The following is a 14,077-nucleotide window of genomic DNA, read 5'->3' on the forward strand; positions in this document are numbered from 1 at the left end:
TGATAGAATGGCCCATCCAAGGATTGGTGTGGGATCATCCACGGTGTTCCCTTTATCCAGGATGTAGTATGTGCCCCGAGCCAACAGGTGGCACATGGGGCCCAAGACAGGGGGCGGAAGCATGACCGGTCCCTGCTGCTCCTTCTGGGCAACTTCCATGTTAGTGTGGGCTGCCAGCTCTGCGGGCTTGGCTGGCCTGGCGGTCCTGGTCCAGGGTGGGCAGAGGGGATGGTGACATCCGGGGACAAATGATCTCTGCGACATTTGAGCTGCAGCTTGTTCCCGGGCCCACTAGAGGCTATGGTTGAAGAATGGGAAGAATGGGGGGAATGGGAGAGCCTCAGGGAACTCAAGTGTGCAACCTGACCTACCCTCTAGACAGCAAGCCCTCTGCTTTCCTGCACTCAGTGGGAGAGAGACGAAGAGAGACAGAGAGACAGACACAGAGAGAGACCGAGACAGAGTAAGAGAGACACAGAGATAGAGAGAAGGACAGAGAGAGACACAGAGACATAGAGAGATGGAGACAGACTCAGAGACAGAGACAGAGGGACAGAGGGACAGAGTGGGCAACCCTGGGCTCAGGTCTGAGGAGGGGGGCTCTGCAGTGGGCAGCGCTGAGAACAGATATGGGGCACTCTGGGTGGAGGGACCTGACAGTCTCCTTGCTGGAGGCAGGTGTGGGGCACACATCACTGGGGGCCGGGAGGACGAGGAAATTGACTGACTTAGCAGGGCTCTGGCTCCTGAGACACGGCTCTAAGATGGGCCTGGTCGAGTAAGGACTTGGAGGAGCCTGGCTATGGTTTGGTGAAGGAGAGTCCTCACCGCGCACCCTGGGGTCGGATCAGAACAGCACAGGCTGGGGGCCGCAGGCTGCATGGACCAGCCCGGCAGTGCAGACCTGGCCTCGGCTGCCCACCTCCCTGGCACAGGCACTGAGCTCATGGTTGAAGAACCTGGTTTGGAGATGTGATGGGGCCATGTGCATGTGAAAATTTGGAGAACTGCACACCAAGGCAAAGGAATTGTTTTCTGTGTGTAAAGTCTGTAAAAAAAATAATAAAAGTTACAGCAAACACGCCCCCTGTGCTGGGCACACAGGCTTTGACTTGTGCTCCAGCCCTAACTCTGTGTGATGAGCCCTCTGAGCTGAAGGCAGAGACCAGTGGTCCCAGGGGGCCTGGCAAAGGTAGCCCAAGGGTTCGTACCAGAGCGAGGTAAGACAGTGGCCAACCTTCCCCTGGGGGTGTCCCCACCCCCACACCGTGCCTTTCTTGGGTTCTCCTGGGCCCCTGCCTCACCTGTGGCCTTGCTGTGCTGTCTTTCCTGAGTCCCTGCAAGAGGCAGCACTTGGGGGCACCAGAGAGCTGGGCTCAGCCCCTGTAGGGCCCTGTTGTGCTGCCAGACCCAGATGAGCTTCCTGATCCTTCAGAGCCTCAGTTTACCCACCTGTAAAACGGGGATGATAACAGGACGGTTGAGGGAGAATAAGACAAGAAGAAGGGAGAGCTACAGGGGTCTGAGCAATCAGGCAGGACCTGCCCTGATGACCAGGACCTATGAGTTTTATATAATTGATTGATTGATTGATTTAAAAAGACTGGAACTCAAATGAACAGGTAGATGAGGGACCCCTAGGGCTCCCAGATGGACTCAAAGGGACAGGCAGGGGTGGGGAGGAGAACGCTAGGACAGAGCTGGGGACACCTAGGCTCAGAGAGGGTGAGCACCCTGCTGGAGGCCACACAGCCAGCCGTCAGCAGAACCGGGAACATCACCAAGATCAAGGGATTTCTACTCCCCTGTGCTTTTTTAGTGGATTGTAAGGGGCCTGCCAGATCATGTGTGAGGAAACTCTCTTCCTGGTTCTTCCAGAAAATCAGGTCCCATTTCTCATTTGCTCTGCCCAGGTGCAAACAGCCCCGCGGCAGTCCTGTGTTTCTCTCAGCAAAGGAGGAGCTGACTTTCCAGGGTGCCAGGGGGAAGGGAGTGGATGGCCCCCATCACCGAGGGCACTGCTCCCTGTCGGCCACCCTGAGGTCGCTGGCTTCACTCGGGAGACGAGAAAACTGAGGCTCAGGGAAGGTGTGCCCTCCCCCGCCTGGGTCAGCTGGAAGCCAGCACGTGGCAGAGTCTGTAGATATGTGGACCTCAAGTGGCTGGGTGCCACTGCCGTGGTCTGGAGTGTGTTCTGTTCTTTCCTGCATTTGAACACCCTTCTGGGGTGTGTGTGTGCGGGGCTGTGATTTTTAGTGTCTTGTGAAACACACATTTATCACAGTTTCTATGGTTCAGGGGTTCCCGTGGGGCTGTAGTCAGGCTGTCGCTGGGACTGTGGTCCCCTCCAAGGTCTGTCAGGGGAGAGGGCTTCCGAGCTCGCTCACATACGAGCCCCATTTTTGAGATAGAAAACAGAAGCTTAGCGGGGTTAGGGGTCCGACTGAAATATCGCCTAAGGGGTCAGAGGCAGGTGCATTGATTGGCCTCGTTTCACCGCCCACCTGCCTCCTCTGCCAGGTGGGTCCGACTGAGGGGCAGCACATGCCTGTCCAGGTGGGAAGGACACCTGCTCTCTCTCTGACGGCAAGTGCCACCATTCCATAAATGTGGCTCTGCTGAGTCCTGGCATGGCCTGGCATGACTGGTTCCTGCCCTGACTTCACACATGTCCCTTACTTACACCAAGGGGGGACACTGGCCTGGTGTCCGATGCAGGTGGGACTGGAGACAGATGTGCAGCTGAAGTCCTTACTCTCTTCTTCTCCATCACTCCCCTGCCTGTCTGCAGCAGCCGAAAGCTAGCGCAGGGCCCTATCTGGAGGCAGTGAGCCGATGACCTCATCCTGAAAAGCACACCACGGGCATGAGCCACACTGTGGCTAATCCCGAGTCCTGCTGGTGGGGCCTGGCTGTTGGCGTGCTGGCTCCACTCACCGCAGTGTGAGCTCAGGTTCGCTGCACCCCCCCTGCACTCCTCACTCTTAGGAGGGTGTGGCCAGAAGCCCACCTTCGGGGGTGGGGGGTGGGGGAGCTGTGTGGTCAGGGGAGGTGACCCATGTGAGCGGCAAGCACAGTGGGCACAGGCTGGGGACCATGCCAGATCACTGCAAGGGAGCTGTAGCCTCACCCATCATTGAGTTGGTCGTGCCATTGCATGATCAAGGGGGGATCTGGGGTAGGACGAGAGCCAGGTGAACCCCAGCTCACCACCTGCTGGCTGAGTCGTGGCTTTCATCAATGGAAGGGTGGTTAGAACAGCAGGGCCTCGGGCATCCCCCTAGGTGTGAGACCCACCCAGAGCAAGGATCAAGGTGGCCTTTGTGCTCTGGCTCTGGTTTTCCACTAGAGGGTGGTGTTGGGCAGGAGCCATGACTCCAGGTTTGGACCTGTGTGGGGCAGGGAGCTGGCAGGATGCCTTGGTCTGGATGGGGGAAACTGAGGCCCAGTTGTTGGGGTTGGGGACTTGCTCAAAGCCATACAAGGAGAGAATGCCACCCCCGCCCCAGACTCCCTGGGCTCATCTGTGGGCTTGTTTGTAATGGGGCATGTGGGCAGAGACACCAGAGGCAGGTGACTCCTTAAGGAACCATAATCTGGGGGGGGGGGGTGTCAGGGGATCTCGAGCCTGGAACCACTGGTGCCATCAACTCCAGGAGCCTGAATTTCAAGGGTCTGCTGCCCACCCTCCTGCTCAGAAAAGCCTTTGTTCCTACACTTGCATCCAAAGGATGGTTTTTATTATCACATCGATGGCATTTTTTCTGATTACAGAAATATCACCTTCAGGTTATGAAAGCAATCCACACCGAAGCCACGGAGTGTCATGAATGGTTTGTTGCCTACACTGTCACTTTGACGACCACCGTGAACATCCTTTTCCCCTCCGTTTGATTTTGCTTCTCTAAAGAAGAACATTTTCAAAAGCAGACTGGGGCTCCAGTCATCCGTGGTGTGTGAACCCCCACTCCACTCTGGAGGCTGCGTTGAGAATATCTTCATGTGCTCAGTCACGGTCCTGCCAGGACCCAGCCCCTCCCAGCGCTCCCACGCTGGGACCACGGAGCCCCTGAGGGACTCCAGGCCACGTGTCGGGGGTGTGATGAGGACAGCCCTGTGCCCCAGTCAGAAGAAGCAAGCTCAAGTCCGTGGCCGTGGGGTGTGTGTGACCCCCCCCCCCTTCGTGTGGAGAGCTGGGTGGCAGCTGCTGGAGGCACCCGGGTCATCCCTGGTCCCCACCTGCTGATGTTTCACTCCGGCCGCAGGCAGTGCTGTGTATCCCAGAGGGAACTGGACCCAGCGGTCCTTTCTGCACACACCTGCTCACATTCTGGATCTCCTAGCCTCCGTGGGTCCTCTGCACTTGGCCATGTGTGCCCTCAGGGCTCCCCCACGAGGCACAAACCTTGTCTTGCAAACGGCCCTGTCCAGCCATGTCCAGTTGTGTCTCCTCAGGTGACAGGTGGTGAGGTCAGCCTTTTCAGGTCACGGCTGCTGAAAGGAAGGTGCACTTGGCTTTATTTTTTAATTTTTTTTAAGCAAGATTTCTAATATGGTCTCTAAAAGATGAAGACAATACATTTAGGACTCAGGTGCTTTTTTTGTTTTTTTTCCCCAAGCCAAACTGTATCCAGCTTTATTAAAGATACTTTTCATAAACAACCATGGCATTTCAGGCAGGACATGGGCAGACAATCGTTAACAGTATACAACAACTTTCAAACTTCCTTTGTCAATGGACTACCAAAATCAGAAAGCCACTATAAAACCCAATGCAGTCTTCATGTGATGCTCGGAGCAGGGAGGTTTAGAGTGAGGGCGGACAGTTCACATTTAGCATGTTGTTTAACAACTTTTCACAAGCCCACCCTGACTTTCAGGAGATGAAATGAAAATGGCAGGGCTCTCCATCTGAAGATCCACGAGCTAAAAAAGGACCTCCTTTGAGGGACGCCATCTCAGTGGTGACACTCTGTCAAGTCCAGATTGCCTGACGTACTGGGAACCATGTCTTGGGGGTCAGGTTCCAACAGGTCTCTGGGTTTAAGGGAGTCGAGTCTATGTTGAAGGCAGAGAGGGAGAAGAGGACATAAAAACTGAATTTTAGTTTTTTCCACGCCACCAAAGGATTTGTACCCGGGCGGCTCATGGGTGTCAACATCAAGGAACCCCTCCTCCTGGGAGCCAAGAGGAAGTTTCTCAAAACTAGGAGGGAAAGGTGTTTTTCCCCGTGTGTCAATCTAGCTTCAGAGATATTCTATTAGTGACATATGCCCTTCCCCCAAAACAACAATGAAGTGTTTTGTGTGTTAACAACATAGCTTAAAAAAAAAAAAAAGTAAAACAAAATTCTGCATTTTTATAAAACTTGATAAAAAAAAATAGTATTTCGAACTGTACAGTCACCAGAAGTACACAGTTACCAAAAACGCACACCCTTCCCTTGGCATCTCCAGCACCTTCAGCTTTCTGTGCCTGGTCTGTTTTGGCATCTCCGTTTTCTGTAGGGTTATTCCCATCCTTGTTGGCATCAGCTTTCCCCTTTTTTCCTTTTGGGTACCTTCTCTCCCTTGTTTGCTGGGGCCTTTCTAGGCTTGGGCTCTGGCTTTGGAGGAGCAGGTTACGCAGATAACCCTGCAGATCTTCTCTGCAGCTCGTCCTTCACCTTGGCTTTATCTCCTCTAGCATCCCCCTCAGCCTTTCTCTTGGGCACGGTGGCGACGGCGGCGGGATGTAAGCGCTGGACACGGGGATGTAGCATGTAGCGGCGCGTGAGCTTTGGCCGGTCCGGGGGTCGTCTTCTTCTCAGGTGCTTTGTTTTTAAGTGAATTCTGGACTCCGTGGGGAAAGCGCCAACCATCTCATCCACGCCAAGGAAACCCTGGTGTGTCTTGTCCTGATTCTCAGCCCATTGACAATGGGTTGGAGACGGAGGTGTGGGAGTGCTGTGTCACTGAGCGAGTTCTCGGGACCACACATGGAGATGTGGGGGGAGGGCATGATCCCGCAGGGGGCTGTCTGGCAGCTGGGCGAGCCCCAGCTCTATGACCATGACCTGCAGAGCTCCTAGCCCAGCCACTTCTAGCTCACACAGGGGAACTGAAGCCCAGAGACAGGTGTGTATTGTCTGCAATGGAGCTGGGATTAAGAACACGGGGGCCCTGACCCAGCTCGATCCTGAGAGAAGCTACCAGGCCGGGGGAACAGAGCTTCTAGACCCCAACATTCCTGTGGTGGGAAATCCCACAGTAGAACCCCCCAGCCTGGGAACTCTCAGGGTCAGACAGTGTCCACAGTGCTGTGGGGCCTGGGACCTTTGTCATCCCACCTGGGTTCAGGGCCAGGGCTGACCCGGCTGGTTGGTCAAAGCCTTTGCAATCAAAGGTGCAGGCAGGGGAAGCCTGAGTGAGGGGCTGAACCCCTGCAGACCCTCCACGACTTTGAACCCCCAGCCTGGGAACCCGCACACTCCCCTGGGCGTGGATGGCGCCCTGCAGGTCAGTGCAGGCCTGCGGCATTGTCCAAGAGCTTGGAGAGTCCCTGGGAGCCCCAGAACGCTGGGCAGGTCCCTGGGGACTGGCCCCGGGGGAAGCCAGGTAACAGCTCTGTCCCTGCAGGACGCCGACTAGTGAGCCCATGGAGCTGCCCGGGCTCCCCCTGCCAAGTGGGCCAGGTGGGGACGCTGCCCTGTGTAGCCAGGCTCCGGGATTTTCCGGAAGAGCAGGATATCTGGCTTACTTGTGGCGTCTCTACCCCTTGAATTGTGGAAAGGGATTCAGAGACTCTCGAAGCTGTGTGGGTAGAGGGCAGCTGATGGTGGGTGGTGCTCACTGTAGGGGATGGGAGCTGGGAGCTCCAAACCCTGGCCTTCTGCCTGGAAGAAGCCGCGTCCTGGGACCAGACACACAGCAAGCCCATGAGGCTCTGCACAAAGCCAGCCTAGGTCTCTAGATGGAGGGATGGTGTCAGGGCTGTCGGCCAGCAGAAGCCCATCCAACGCTGTAACGGGAAGTGGGCACCCAGCCCCCAGGCTGGGCCCGTCCTGCCCCCTCCATGGAGCCAGCAGTGGCCCCCAGCCCCCAGCACATCCACCCCTGTGGCTGAGAGGCAGTCACCAGGATGCCTGGTGAGAATACACATCGGGGGTGTGGACGGGCACTGGCTTGGGGCCCCCACACTTGCTAACCTGTTTATGCTCCCAAACACTGATAAGCTGAGTGTCTGCCTCCCTCTGTCTGAAGAGCGGGACAGAAGCACAAAAAGGTTAAAAAAAAACTTGCCAGATGAGGACGCAGTGGCCCTGGTGGGGATGCTGTGAGGTAACTCTGCTCATGGCCTGATTATCTGAAGAAAGACGTGCCCTTTGGGACTGGGATGCTACTCAGACTCACCTGAGGACCCAGGTCACTTGGGAACTTGTTTAAAAATCCATATTTCTGGGGCACCTGGGTGGCTCAGTGGATTAAGGCCTCTGCCTTCAGCTCAGGTCATGATCCCAGGGTGGTGGGATCGAGCCCCGCATCAAGCTCTCTGCTCAGCAGGGAGCCTACTTCCCCCCTGCCTCTCTCTCTGCCTGCCTCTCCACCTACTTGTGATCTCTGTCTGTCAAATAAATAAATAAAATATTAAAAAAAAAAAACATATTTCTGGGCCTGACCTGGGAGATCCTGATGTGGCAGGTTTGGAGTCTAGAATCTGATTTTAAGGACAGCCCAAGTGACTTACGATGAACAAATATGGGTCACAGGAGACGCTGCCGGTCTTTACTGACCCGCTGCCGGCGTTACACTGGAGCCTGGCACACAGTAGGTACTCAATAAGTGTTGGCGGAGTTCCCCAGCCAGCTGCCCCCAGGCCCAACTACAGAAACCAGGCCCCAGAGAGTGGGGAGCTCTCCTCGGCTCAGTGAAGGCAGGGCCCTCCCAGAGGCTTCCCAAAGCACCTGCACCCCCACGTTGGGGGGTGTGGGGGGAGGTGAGAGCCTCTGGGATCCTACATCGCCCTCTCCCACCCGCCCCAGGCTGCTCTTCTCCTCCCAGCTCGGGAATGCTGACCCGGGACTTCCTATACAGATACGCCAGAGGAAGGTCAGGGAGGAGACTGGGCCCCTTCCAAGCAGGGCGGGCTGCTGCCGCTGTGGGCGTGACCAATGACCTGGGCTGACTGCTCTGGCCACCTGACTGGGGCCTGGAGGGCCTGGCGGGCTGAAAACGTGCACCTTCCTGTCCCGCCTGCGCCAAGTGGCCGGCCTTCCTGAGAGCCCCAGACGGCCACCCGAGGCTTGGTGGCAGCCCCAGGGAGCCTCCCTCCCTCCCTGGCCGGGTAAGTTCTAGGGGCCCTCCCTGCCAGGAGGAGACGCCCCTGCACTGCAACCCCCAGTCCCACGCTTGGGGCCACTCCCAGGTGGGTCCTGGTCAGGCTGGGGTTCAGGCGGCCACGGGAGGGTATCCTGATGTCCCCACGTCCAAGAAAGGGGCGGAGAGCTGGGCGGGTGAAGCTGGGTGTCGTCACGGTAGCCATGGTGAGATGGGGTTGTGCCTCCCCACCTGTGGGGGCCTCTGCGGGGTTCAGGAGGCTGTCGCCCCAGGGGCTCTGATCCTGGCTGAGCACCTGGGAGCAAGTGGTTCTATATCTCTGTGCCTCAGTTTCCCTGTCTGTAGGGTGAGAGCGTCCCAGGGGCCCAGCACAGGTCTGCCCTTGGTCAGTGGCCGCTCTCCAGTGCTTTTGACCTGGAGCAGAGCAGGAGCTGTGGCTGGCGGTGGGGGGCAAGTTTACAGTTTACCCTTGCCCTGATGCTGCCCTGCTCCTCTGTATATTTCAGCACCACGGTCTCTGCACCCTTTTTCCTCCAGCCTCCATCCTAGCCCCCAGGGGCCGGAGTCCTAACAGCCCTAGGGGCAGTGGAGGGGCAGCAGGAGAGGGACGGGGCCTGATTTGGGAGGGACAGAGGGGAGGCTCTGCCCCCACGGTCCCCCCACCCCGTGGGGGAGTTTGCACAGGCTGACAGGGTGAGGGGCCTCTCTGGGAGCCCGGGGCCAGGTGCGGCTCCTCTCCACGCCTCCATTCCTGGGTGTGCACAAGAAGCCTCGTGACTGCCCCTTCCACAGTGGTTGCAGGCTTCTCAGGGGACCGGTGGAGGGGTCCTGGTCCTTGATTCACAGAGAGGCCGAGGCTGTGGGTCGCACACCCTGCCCAAGGGTAGCCGCTGGACTAGAGTGGTGACTACAGTGGTCCTCCCAAGGCCTGCCTGGGTGAACCCAGATCTTTGGCTCTGCCCACCCCCCACCCCTGTGTCCTCCGAGCCCCGCTGAGGGAGGCTCCCTGGCCGGCCCAAGGCCACAGCCTGAGGACAGGGAACTTCGCCCCGGGGCTGTCGGGTCCAGGCCTGGCTGCACCTGTGGAATCTTCCGGCCATAAAGTTTCTCTCTCCACACACTTTGTGAGTGTTTCGGCTTGCTGGGACTGTTTGGTTGTTTTAGGACAGTTTTAGATTTACAAAACAATTGCCAAGATAGCACGGAGTTCTCATAACCCCTCCTACCCAGTCTCCTTTGACTACTGACATCTTATATTAGATGGGTACATTCGTCACAACCGAGGAACCAATATTGATCCATTACTATCAGCTAAAGCCCACACGTGGTTCAGATTCCCTTAGTCTTCATCCAGTGTCCCCTCCCCCATCCCAAGATCCTGTTGGGGACATCAAGTGACATGCAGCCGTCCCATCTCCCCAGGCTCACCTGGGCGGCGACAGTTTCTCAGATGTCCCTGGTTTGCGATGACTTTCGTGAGGAGTACTGGCAGGTGGTCCGTGTGGCATCCTTCCGTGAGGACTGGTCTGGTTATTTCTCATGATCCGTGGGGGATTATGGGTTCTCGGCAGGGGGTGGGGGGGAGACCCCAGGAGTGCAGTGCCCGCCCGTCCCATCAGGTCAAGGTCACATGCCATCAATGTGACCTGTCACAATGATGGTGACTTTGACCCCATGGTCAAGGTGGGCTTTGCCAGGTTTGCCTGTCCCCTAGTCCCCCTGCCAGCTCTCCCACGCTGTGCCCTTAGCGGGGAGGTTACCGTGACCCGCACACACCTGGGGACTGGGGGGGTCCTCTTGAGGGTCACTGGGAGCTCTCCTGCTCAGGACATTTATCCCTTCTCCCTCATTTATTTGGTCATTTATTTATGTTGGATAGACTCACATACTAATTTTATACTATGGGTTATAATCTAGTACTGATTAATTTAGTTGCTCAGATGTTTCTAGCCTTGGTCATTGGGAGCTCTTTCACTGGCTCCTCTGTCCTTTGGCACACCCCATGTGTGTGATTTCATTCATTCATTCATTCATTCGTTCATTTTTTCACTTCATTACTTGCTGGCGCCACAAGCCAGGCCTATTGTGTACCTTTGCTGGCCTAGTCCTGGAGTCAGCCATCCTTCCAAGGGTCCTGGTTCCTTTAGTCGAAGAATGGTCTTAGGAAGCGAGATCTGTGTGTGCTCTGAGTGTACCTGTTGCTACCTGGGTCTTTTGGACACCGATCTATGAGTATACTAACCTATGTGTGTACATCTCTAAGTTGGTGGCTGTGTGCATCTGGTTTGGGTGCGCAGGTCTAAGCGCTTCCCCAGGTAAAATGTGTCTCCACATCTCATCCGTCCCCATGGGGACCATTCCAGTCCCCTCTCCTTCATTTCCTCCAGCCCTGAGAAACTTGGCTTTCACATCTGCCCTCCTTCTACTTGGTTGTTCAGACTCCTGCTGCTCCTCACGCATGGGGAGTGTAAGAATTCGTCCCCCTGCCCCGTGGGGAGCCGGATGACCAGCTGGAGCCCCGTGCAAACGCGTGGTTCCTTTTGGCTGTTCATGTGTGGGTAACATGGTCCTCGTCGTGTCACGCGGCCTGCATCCCAGCGTCCCCTGACCTCCTGCACCCACAAGGCTTTGTGCCGCGTGCTGCATGCTGCCATGGTCCTTGACACACGTGTGACGTCATGTAGCCACTGCCACTGTTCCCGTGACTAGTTCACTGCCTGCATAACGCCTGCACTCCCCTACTCAGCCTTTCTGTGCTCTGAGCCTCTAGCTTTGGCCACTGGGAGCTCTTCACTGGCTTCTGTGTCCCATCATTGTGGGGGTCTATCTATCCATCTGTCACTTATCCCACCCTCCCTCCCACCTCCTCCAAGGTGGCACTACAAGATGCTCCAGGCTTGGTGTTTAGTCCCGAGGGGAGTGTATGTCACATGCCAGGGTCCAGCTCAGAGCCCCCTCCTCCAGGCAGTCTTCCCAGCTGTCTCCAGGCAGGATCCCGGTTGTCTGGTGGCCCCTGGCTCTTTGGTGCTGTCTGGTTTCCATCCATTTTCTGGGCTGTGGTTACCTGTAGGCTGAGCGCTCTGGGGGCAGGGCCGTCTGACGTGTGCTTGCCCCAGTGCGTGGGGCTGGTAAGTTCAGGATGGGCAATGTGGCTAGTCCCCCACTCCTGCCCTCATTGAGCAGCAGTGACAGTAGTGCTCTACTTTGTGCGACCCCCCTCTGCACGCCAGGAGAGGCTAGAGCCCTTGAAATTTTGCCCTTCAGTACCCCTGCATGGTAGCACGTGGCCAGCGTGGGAATTCACAGGGCAGGCATGTGGGGTGGCTGGACAGCAGAGCTGTCCTCTGTGAATGCAGGAGGGCTCTGCTAGGGAAAGGGAGTGGAGGACATGCCCATCCCACAGTGAGTGAGGGGGACCCCAGGGCTGGCACCCCGGGCTGCTGCCAGAGCAGTGTCTCGGCCTGTGAATCCTCGCAGCTGGGCAGCTGGCGTGGGAAGGGTGCAGGTGGGATGTCCGCGGGCAAGGGGCAGCGGGGCAGAGCCCACGGGGCAGGGGGCCACGGGGAGGAGACGGAGACCCTGACCCTACCTCTCCCATGTGGGACAGAGGGCAAGAGTGCTGTGTCTCAGTCCTGCCAGGCGCCTTCCCAGGTGCTCCAGGTCTCACCAGCCAAGGCTAGGAAGCTCACTGGCAGCCGTGCCCGGCTCCAGGCCTGAGTGCTTCCCTCCGGCCCGGCAGCCTCCCCGGAGAGCTGGGAAGAAGGCCAGCGCCTGGAGAGTGGGCAGCTGGAAAAGTCAGCATCTGTCCAACTTACCGCATCAGAGGTGTGTTGCTCAGGGGTCTGCCCCTTTTGCGCCTTTAGACAGGTGGCCCTGTGCCTGCGGGCTGGTGTTCAGTGTCCTGTGGGGTGTGGCCCGCCCCCACCCCCTTTATTGACCCTGTGTCTCTGTCATTAAGCACATTTGTGTAAGGCTATGCCTCCAGGTGCTCCCAAAGGTGCTCCACAGAGATGCTCCCTCTGTGCTAACTAGGTGACGGTGTCTACAGGGACCCTAGTCACAGCGCCACGGGCTCCGGACACTCCAGGATTGCAGGAGGGTGGGCTTGTGTGCTCAGGGCGAGGCTGGGAGGAGACAGTGCTGAGGGAGATTGTGGGGAGTGGGGGTCAGAGCCTGGTGGAGCAGGTGACCGGGAAGAGGGACATGCGGATGCGGCCAAGGCTGGAGGCTCCGTTGTCAACAGGAAGAGGGGGCTGCTGGTGCTGGTGACTGTGGTTCAGGGGAAGGTGGGGGAGCTGTGGGCAGTGGGGGGGCAGGTGTCCAGTTCCCCTCCCAGGGGAATGCCCTGCGGCTCCAGCTCTGCCGCCAGGCCTGAGATAGACGGCACCCTGGGCTGATGCACGCAGACAGGAGGTTCTAGAAGTCCTGACCGGCGGGAGCTCCCAGGGCCGGTGTAGACAGAGAGGAGGAGCAGGCGCAGGAAGAGGAACACCAGGAAGGGGGAGGAGGTATGCAGTGGGGTGCTGAGGTCAGCTGGGCTGAGGAACCTGGGAGGAGAGGGCCGCTGGAGGTGAAACATGAGGGAACTGGCTGTGTAGACGAGGCCGGTTTTGAGGGGCCCTGGGTGGGTGAGGCCAGGCTGAGGAGGGAATGAGGAGGTGTTGCCAAGAGGGGAGCTGAGAAATGGGAAGCAGCCAAACAGACCCCCTGAATGTTCTCAGTGACCTGGGGGCTGACAGTGTCCCCCTTCTCCGCCTCAGCACCGCGCCAGGGGAACTTCCAAGGGGCCTACGGAAATTCCCACCTCAGACCTCCACCCAGCTGCCTCCCTTGACCTGGGCCTGGTTTCCAGGGAGATGGGTCCTGGCTGGGAGGACTTGCGTGCCCCGGGAGGCTGGGGTTGGGTTAATGTTTGCATAAGCCTGGTTCCAGATCCACCTCCTGGTGACTGCGCTGCGGAGAATGTCCAGAATTCCAGCCCAGAATTCCACCCGGGGGCCCACCCAGAGTCAGTAATGCTGGTGCTCTGGGGACTGAGGTTCTGCGGGATCGGGGTATCCCTGGGGTTTCATCTGTGAGCAGGGGTGGCGGAGACCTCTCTACCCCATATCCTCCATGCTGCGCCCTCTGGGTCACCCCATGACTCACAGCCAAACAGTCCAGGGGGCTGGATGTGCCTGTCCCTCAAAGGGAGAAACTCGGGTGCTCCTGAGACTGGCCACTCCCCTGTAGTAGAGGAGGGCCCCCCTGCGGTGTGATGGGAGGACGCGCTCCCAGGGCCTTGCTCCCCGGATGGGCCGTGAAGACAGCCTTTATGCATTTCTGACCAGCTTCCTCTGAGGACCCAAGGTGCCTTATTGGGGATGCTGAGAAGGGACACCCCTCCTCTGAAGGCTCTGTTTCTGGCCAGGTCAGATGAAGGAGCACAGTTTGGAGGACTGCCCGGCGGATACGCCCGGGCACCTGGCCAGCTCTTGGGCCGGCCCTGCCTGGCTAAGGAGGAGCTGCTGCACCACCGAGTCAGCGGTCCCTGGCTTGAGGGCGCCGCCTGTCCTGATGGGGTCGGATGACCATGACCCGGGCCATGGCGAGGGTGTGGGTGTCTTCAGTCCTGGTGGAGCTCGGGAACTGCTGACAGCTTCCTGCAGCCCAGTGCCCCGGCCCGGGGTGACCGTCTGTCATCAGAAGCCTGTTTGGTCCCAATATCTTTGTTTTGCAAAGTGTAGTTCCTGAAATCTCGGGGATTAGAGCTTTACTCGTCT

The 14,077-nt window shown here is 57.9% G+C and overlaps 1 protein-coding gene and 1 pseudogene across 2 annotated transcripts in view; one reads left to right on the forward strand and one right to left on the reverse strand.

Annotated features, from left to right (window-relative positions):
• Positions 1 to 4,628: 4,628 nt before the first annotated feature.
• On the reverse strand, positions 4,629 to 5,790 carry LOC309863058 (non-histone chromosomal protein HMG-17 pseudogene; annotated as a pseudogene). The gene has a single exon. The product of its transcript is annotated as a non-histone chromosomal protein HMG-17 pseudogene (transcript).
• Positions 5,791 to 8,188: 2,398 nt separating this feature from the next.
• Positions 8,189 to 14,077, forward strand: part of SH3TC1 (SH3 domain and tetratricopeptide repeats 1) — a 47,628-nt gene continuing 41,739 nt past the window's right edge. The window contains exon 1 of the mRNA XM_082727493.1: positions 8,189 to 8,322. The gene's annotated coding sequence lies outside the window, so the exon portion shown is untranslated. The remainder of the gene's footprint in view (positions 8,323 to 14,077) is intronic.

The sequence above is a fragment of the Mustela nivalis genome, assembly GCF_964662115.1.
Source record: "Mustela nivalis genome assembly, chromosome: 4".
Lineage (NCBI taxonomy): Eukaryota > Metazoa > Chordata > Mammalia > Carnivora > Mustelidae > Mustela > Mustela nivalis.